Here is an 8,936-nt window from a genome sequence, read left to right on the forward strand (position 1 = left end):
TACATATGTAGCTTTTTAAATTGTTGAGTGTGTATCTTCAGGGTAAATTTTTACAACTTGGGCTGTTGAGTCAAAGGGCGAATGCATGTGTTTTTGGTATACTCTCAAATTCTCCTCCACAAGGGGTAATAACATTTTGCATGCTCATCTGCAGTGTTTGGAAGACTCTGTGTACCCACATCCTTGCCAACAGAATATATTGTCAAGCTTTGGAATTAGAAAAAATATCTCAGTATAGTTTTATTCATATAGGTTTTGCATATTTAAATTGATTTATTAAGGCATAATTTATACACAGTGAAATACACAGATCTTAAGTGTACATCTTGATTACTTTTGATAATGTACACATTCATGGAACCCACATCTCAATCAAGAAATAGAACATTTCCATCATTTCAGAAAGTATTCTTGTACCCTTTTCTACTCAAATTCCACACCTTCCTCTCATAGAGGCAACCACTAAGCTATTGTACCACCGTTGCTCAGTTTATACTGTTCCTAAACTTCTTAAAAAAAGAAGCTTGTAGTATGTTCTATTTTGTGTCTGGCTTCTTTTGTGCAACCTGCTATTTATGAGATTTATTCATGTTGCTGAATGTATTAATAATTTGTCCTTTTTATTGCTGTGTTATATTTCATTTTATGAATATACCAGGTTTTTTGTTCATTCTTCTGTTGGTGGACATTTGGGTTATTTACAATCTTTTGGCTATTATGAAAGCCACTAAGAACATTCTTGTTCAAATCATATATATACATATACACATATTTTTTGTTATTGTTGAGGAAGATTTGCCCTGAGCTAACATCTGTTGCCAATTTTCCTCTTTTTTTATGTGAGCTGCTGCCACAGCATGGCCACTGACAGACGAGTGGTGTGGTTCTGTGCCTGAGAACCAAACCCAGACCGCTGAAGTGGAGTGTGACAAACTTTAACCACTAGGCCATCGGAGCTGGCCCCATACATTTTTTCAATGACTGTGTAGTTTTTGATATTGTTGACATAACTTGATTCATTCAACCAGTATCTTATGGATAAATATATGGGTATTTACGTTGTTTATAAAATCTATTTCTTTCGGTTACTATATACCAAGTAGGTGTATGTTTAACTTTATAACAAATGGTCAAACAGTTTTCCAAGTGGCTATCCCATTTTATACTACCACCAGATATGTATGTGACTTCCAATTGTTCCACAACTTTGCTACAATTTAGTCTGCTGGCTTTTTCAAATTTGATATAAATATATAATGCATTAATTCCATTTTATTGAATTTTGTATGAGGAATGGCTGTTGATTTTTGTCCAAGGCCTGTGCAGTGTGGGTGGGGTTAATGATGAGATTTTTTTTTTTAGATCTCTTAATATGGTATATTATAAGAAAGATTTCCTAATATTGAACTACCCTTGACAATTTTGGAATATATTACATTTAGTCACAGTGTATCAATATTTTTAATGTGCTATTGAATTCTATTTGCTGATAGTTTTTAGGATTTTAAAATCAATGTTTATGAGGGAAATTCGTCCATAATTTTCTTTTTCCCCTTTGTCTTTATCAAGTTTAGGTGTCAATGTTATACTCACTTTATAAAAAATAATTAAGGCATTCTACTTTTTTCCCTTTAATCTCTGGAATAATTTATGAAGCATTATAATTACCCACTCTTTGAAAGTTTGATGGAAATTCCACACAAAACCATCTGGACCTGGTGCCTTTTTACGAGATAGTTCTTTGACATTATTCTCCATTTCTTCTACGGAAATTGCTTTATTTAAGCTTCTTTATCCCTACTGTGTCAATTTTTTTAAAATTACATTTTCTTTAAAATTTTTTCTTTAAAATTTTATGCATCTCTTCTAGATTTTTAAATATAGTCACACATTACTTATTGACAGGGACACATTCTGAGAAATGCATCATTAGGTAATTTTGTCATTGTGTGAACATCATAGAATCTACTTTCACAAACCTAGATGGTGTAGCCTACTACACACCTAGGCTATATGGTACTAATCTTATAGGATCACCATTGTATACATGGTCCATCATTGACCACAAACGTTGTTATGTGGCACGCGACTGTATATTTGTTCATTATTTTCAGTAGTTTCGTATTTGTTTTAATTTCATCTGTTTCAATGATTGCTTCCAAACTCATTTTATTTTGTATATTGTTGTTTCCTTTTATGCCTTGCTTAGGTTGACTAGTGGTTTTCTATTTTGTTATTTCTTTTCATGGAATCATAATTTTGATTATTATTCTTGTGTTTTGTTTTGCTTTCTACTCAATTTCTTACTGTTTTTAACTTTATTATTTTCTTTTGAGAGTTTTAAAAATTATTAATGGGTCTTAAGTTTCATCAAATGTTTGATGAATTTTCTCCTGTGTATTTCTGTTAGTGTTGTGAATTAACATTGATTGTTTTGCAAATGATAAACCATCCTGAAATTCCTGGAATATACCTTATTTGTACTGTAATAGTCCTTTTATATATCGCTACATTGATCCATTCATGTTGTTTTCCTTTTCTGTAAAATCTTTGAAAGATTTTTTTCAAGTAATTTTATTGATATCATAGTGATTTATAACATTGTGTAATTTTGAGTGTGCATTATTACTTATCAATTTCTGAATACACTTCATTCTGCTCACCCCCAGTAGTCTAATTTTTGTCCCTCACCATATATATTTTTTTTCTTCCTTAATGTTTAGAAGAATTCAACTGTTAAGCCATCTGAGCCTGGAGTTCTGTTTTGGAAAAGTTTTTTAAGTAACAGATCCAATTTCCATAATAGACAGAAGACTATTAATATTTTCCTATTATTTGTGTCTATGTTAGTAACATTTTAAAAGAAATTTGGCCATTTCATCTAACTGTCAAATTTACCAGGCATATAATTTTGTATAATATATTCTTATCGTCCTTTTATTATCTGTTAGATCCTTAAAGATGTTCCTTTTTATTATAGGTATTGGTAATTTTTCCTGTTTTTTTCTTACCTTGTCTTTCTAGGGATTTATTAAATTTATTAATCTAGTCAAAGAACCAGCTTTTGGCTTTGTTCATTTTTATCATCAATTTTTCTCTATTTCATTATTTTCTCCTATCTTTTAAATTTTCCTTTCATTTACCTTTTGAGATTTGCTGTCCTTTTATCCCCAGCTTTTTGAGGTAAAACCTTAGGCTATTGATTTTCAAACTTCCTTCTTTCCTAGAAAATGCATTTAAAGCTATATTATATGCCTAAACACTGCTTTGGTTGCATCTCCAGTTTGTATTTATGATATCTTCATTATCATAGAGTTCAAAGGCATTTTTTGATTTTCCTTATGATTTCTTCTTTAACCCATAGGTTACTTAGAAGTGATTGCCTAGTCTCAAGCAGTTGTGAATTTTTAAGATATCTTTTGTTTTTGATTTCTGGTTTAATTTTACTGTGGTCGAGGAACATACTCTGAACGATTTCAGTCTTTGAAATTTACTGAAATTTTTTGATCCAGGATGAAGTCAATCTTGGTAAATATTCTGTGTGCACTTGGAAAGAATATTCATTCTGTTGTTCTTAGGTGTAATGTTCTATAAATGTTGTTTATTTTATTGATTGAGTTTATAACATCTTACTGATTTTTCTGTCTGTTTGCTCTATCAACTATTGACCAAGTTATTTAACCCTTCCACTGTGATTGTGGATTTGTCTACTTTTAATTCAGTCATTTTAGACCTCATCTATTTTGAAGTTATGCTTTCTGTCGTATAAAGATTTAGAATTGTTATATATTTCTGATGGATTGATTCCTTTATCATTTTTAAATTCCCCTCTTTATTTCTAGTAATGCTAGTTTCTTTAAAGTCTACTTCCTGATATTAATACTCTACACAGGTTTCTTGAATGAGTATTTGCATGTTATAAACTTTTGTAGTCTTTTTATTTTAACTACTTTTGTCTTTATGTATAAAATATATCTCGTGTAATAGTTGGTTGGATTTTTTTTTAATTCAGTTGGTTGATCTTAGTCTTCAATACGAATATTTAATTCATTTACATTTTGTGTAAAACTGGTATATTTGAAATTGTATCCGCCACCTCACTCTAGTTTCTATTTGAACTACAGTGGATGTTCATGATTTGTTGATTCCATATTTGCAAATTCACCTACTCACTAAATTTTATTCGTAACCCCAAAATCAATACTCATAGCCATTTTATTGTCATTCACGGACATGCACAGAGTGGAGTAAAATTTAAGTAGCTCTATGTGCGTATTCCCAGCAGAGGTCAAAAAAGGTGATGCTCTGTCATCTTGTTTCAGCTCTTGTGATGTAAATAAGAATCTTTGTGGTGTGTTTAGTGCCATGTTGTTCATATTTTTGTAGTTTTTGTTGGTTATTTCATTTTACATTTCCATCAACAGTGCACAAGTGTTCCAATTTCTTCATATTATATTATTTTTAATAGACAGCCAGATTCTCTTTTTAAGATATGTGCATCTATGTCCATAAGTGAAATTCATCTGTAGAATTTTGTGTAATTTGGTTTCATGTTTCAATAAAAATGTCACACTCATTAATTTCAGAAAAAAAATTTACAAATTTTTATTCTTTCAGTATGCTGGAATACCTTAAATACCGTTGAGTGATCTGATGTTTCAAGATTAAGTAGAAATCCACCTTGAAACCATCTGGTCCAGGTGTTTTTTTATAGAGCAATCGTTTAAAACTTTCTCTGTTTCTTTAGTGGAAAAGGATCTCTTCAGGCTGTCCATCATATTGGGGACAATTTTGGTAAACTATATATTCCTATAAAGCTACTTTTTAAAATCTAAATTCTTAAATGTATTAGCTTAGAGTTGTTCAAATTGGTCTCACTAAAACAAAATTCCTTTGATAATTATTTCCTCTTTTTCATCTCTTATTATGGTGTTCGTGCTTGCCCCCTTTTTAAAAAACGGATTTTTTAGTCATTTGTCTATTTTGACGGTTTTTCTCTCAAAGAATAAGAATTTTTATTTAATTGTAAATTTTGCTACTTGTTTACTATCTCATTATTTTTTTTATTTTCTAATAAATTTTTTCTTTCCTTTTGCATTTTATTTCTGTTTACTTTTAGCTTTTTTCTAGCTTTTTGAGTTGCGTTTTTAATCTATTTTCAATTAAATTTTTTTTGTATTACAAATATTTCATAGTAAGAATTTTCCTTTCAATTCTACTTTAACAATATCTTTTAGATTCTGATGTGTGATAGTTGCATCATTGTTATTTTCTATAAACTCTGGAAATTTTGTATTGTGATTCCTCTTTGACCAGAGAATTATTTAACATTGTGTATTTTAATGTCCAAGTGAAAGGAAAGCTTTTAAAAATAACTTTGTTATTCATTTCTAGTTTTATTACGTTGTGGTCAGAGAATACTATTTGTACCATAATTGAGGTTTTGTCTGTGGTCTACTATTGGGCAATTTTTGCAAATTTTCCATAGCTCTTGGAGAATATGTATACTCTTTTATCAGAATTCATAGTTCAATTTAGATCTATAAGATCTACCTTATTGATTATGTTGTTTAGCTCTTCTGTATCCTAATTTTTTGCTTCATTGCCTCTGTCTTGGACTAAGAGAGGAGAGTTAAGATCTCCTGTTAATAGTGTATTTCTGACCACTTCTCCTTGAATCTCATGCAGTTTCTGCTTTATGAAAGTGTTTGATGTGTTATTGGGAGAGTAGATATTAATAACTGTTATGTATCTTCATTATGATTCATACATTTAGCATTTTAAAGTATCCTTTCCCTTACTTAATCTTTTTTTCTTGAGTTCTGCCTTCTGAGGTCAAGAGTGCAACCCCTGCTTTCTTTTATATTTATTTCTGCCTGGTTCATTTAACCTGACTCCCTCTATCCCCATTATTTAATCTTAGCTGTATAATCAAAGATATAAAATGCTTGTACAATCTTATGCTGAATATTCTCCAATAATTTCTTTGTAGAGCATTTTACTTTTATTATATTGAATTCAGAGGGAGTCCAGGGTTTTGTAAACCTGCTTGAACTTAAATTAGGACAACAAAACCCACTAATACAAAAGTAGCACTCAGTAAAATGAGCCTTGGGCATCTCAACCTGACTGTGGCAATCTATATGCCTTTTGATTTTAATTCCCTATGTAATATTCATTCTTTCCCTTTTCCTTACTAATAGAACCCTGATTTTGTATGAGCTACAATATATCCAGCTGAAAGACAATGTTTCCCAGCTTTCCTTACAGCCAAGATGTCATCATGGGACACATTTCTGGCCTATGAGACATAATTAAAAATCTGCTGGGGATTTCTAGGAATGTTTTGCTTTCTCAAAATTGGTGTATTCCCTTCCTGATTGTCAATTCTCCTTTCCTTTACTTCTTATTCTTGTTTTCCTCCTCATCTTCCTCTTTCTTCTCCTACCCATCTTTCTCCTTTTTCTTCATCATCTTCCTTAGAAGATAGGAAACATAGGAAACTGGGAGATGGACCAGTCTTCTTTCAATCCTGAGGTGACTGTGAGAGGAAAGTCATTTTTTAATGAGGGCAAAGCAGAAAGACAAAGACCATGGGCTATTGCTGACATGTTTACCCTTGGACTTCCTGCTTCTGGACTTCTTATTTTGTAAAAAAACATATTCCCCTATTTAGTTAAGTCTCTGTGGTTTGGTTTGTACTACACACAGTAAAACATAATAGCTAACTAATATTTTCAACTTTATTTCTACATTTACATGGCTGCTTACTTCTTACATGGCTGCTTACTTCTTTAGCTTCATTTCCCATTGTCATCCCTTAGTTTGCCTCTTGAACTTAAGGAAAGACTCATCTTCTCTGGTTTTGACCTTTGGCATTCTTTTGAGCTTGACTCACATTTGCTGTCTTATGCTTCTTTTTTTCCATTAACTCCAGCCAGGTACCAGTTTTCTTAGCTGACTATCTCCCCTCCTTTGTGTGAGCACAGCCTATGGTTCTGAAGGCTGCAGCTTAACTGGAGTGTGCTCAGAGATGTTCTCAGGCTTTTGACTTTGGTGTCATGGAACACATATCTATTCAGTGTCTAAACCAAATTTCAGTTCCATATGCAGCCTGTTAGGTCACCTGTGGGTACATTGGTTTCAGAGTGGTAAAGGCAACAATTTGCATAGAAGAAAATATGGTGGACATTATAGAGTTGCATTGAGCTGCTTAGATCAGAAACGTGAAAAATATGGTACTTTAATCTTATCAGTTGAATGCCTTAACAATCCACAAAGCCATCTACTACCTAAAAAACAAGCAAACGAACAAACAAAAACCCTACTTTGAGAAAATAGTTGTGTAGCCTATGAGCCACCCCCAGTCAGAGACTTTGGAGGAAAATGTCATGATTTTGGTTCTGGAGAAGCTGACAGACACAATCTTGATACATACAAAAGTTAACTTCTGCCCTGAGTAGCTCCATAACAATGATCTTAGGATGAGTACTTCAGGATCCTATTATTACTGAGACCTCATTGTAAGGTACGTTCAGAGTTATGAACAAAGATTTCTGTAAGATGTGGTGATGATTAGAAAATTTTTATCTTATTTCTTCACATAAAGAACTTGGGTCCAGAGAGCTTAAATTGCCTGCTCAGGGTCCTATAGCCAGCACTAACCTTACTTAGATAACTCTCGTTTTGAAGTTTCTAGCCAACTCAGGAAAAGCTCATCATTATGAATAGCTGAGAGGATTATTACAGATATTAATTCAAATTCGCTCCCATTGATCAAAATATATAAATAATTTATAAACTTTGGAATCTTATTAGTGGGTAATTGGGAACTTCTAGCTTAGAAGAATGCCTTAGAGATAGAGAAAGAGGATCCAAGTAGAAGTGACTTCAGCATCATGGTGGTGTAAGTTATCCATCCTTTTTGAATCCCTTTTTAACAACTAAAACCCAGCATCTATCCATGAACAAAAGTTCCCCTATGGTAGTTGTGGATCTGGAGCCCTATACCGAGAGACCTGGGTGGAGTCTGTCCCATCTGTGCATCTGGTGGTAGGCAGACAGACCTTGATGTGGTCTGTGGAAACAACAGGAGCCTGTGAAGCTGCCCTTGGCTGTGATTGGGGAAAACCTGGAGAGTGCTGATTTGGGCAGACATCCTCAGATGAAGGAGAATTTTTAGAAGTCCAGCCTTCCCAAAGGGAGCTTCCAGCACTCCATTGCAGAAAAAATAAGTAAAGTTTGACTCAATGGAGAAGGTAACAGGAAGTTTGTCAACTCCGCCCCTTCCCCAAGGTGACACAGTGCAGGGCTGAACTAGCTGGTGGCAACCTCTCCCATGGGAGAAAGGGAGACTGACAAGGGAGTGCTTGGCTCCCTGAGCTGTGCAGGACACTGCTGGAGAAACCCATTTCTCTCGAGAAGCAGCCAGAGTACTGAGGTGGAACATTCATGATTGGGAGGAGAAAGGAGATCAGGAAGGAGACAGATAAAAATATCAAAGGGCATTAAAAGGGACATGGTTCCTGTTGACTGCTTTCAGGACTCCAGCAGAAACGTATCCATAAGCCTCTGAGAGAACTTCATCCGAAGATTCTTCTGTCAGGCTCATAGGCATCTCCAATTCCCCAAGTGCTAAACCCATACCTCTCTCCACTCTGAGGCTGGCTTTTTGAGCATGCTCCTGAGTGTGGCAGTAAGAGTGAGCTCTAGTAAATGGCTTGCACTGAGAAATCAGATCAGGGTCTGTGGACAAGGGAGAAACAACAAATTTGAGCTGTAGTGCCACCTTTTGGATAACAAAAGAGATTTTTCAGCAACCAGCCTGGTGAGTTGTAAGAACCAGAGAAGACACAGAAGCTTAAGAATTCTGCCACAAAAGAAAGCAAAAAGTGTGGAGCAGGTGTATCCATACAAGGTCAGAGAAACCTCCAGAT

This window comes from Equus przewalskii, chromosome 17 (genome assembly GCF_037783145.1).
Source record: "Equus przewalskii isolate Varuska chromosome 17, EquPr2, whole genome shotgun sequence".
Taxonomy (NCBI): domain Eukaryota; kingdom Metazoa; phylum Chordata; class Mammalia; order Perissodactyla; family Equidae; genus Equus; species Equus przewalskii.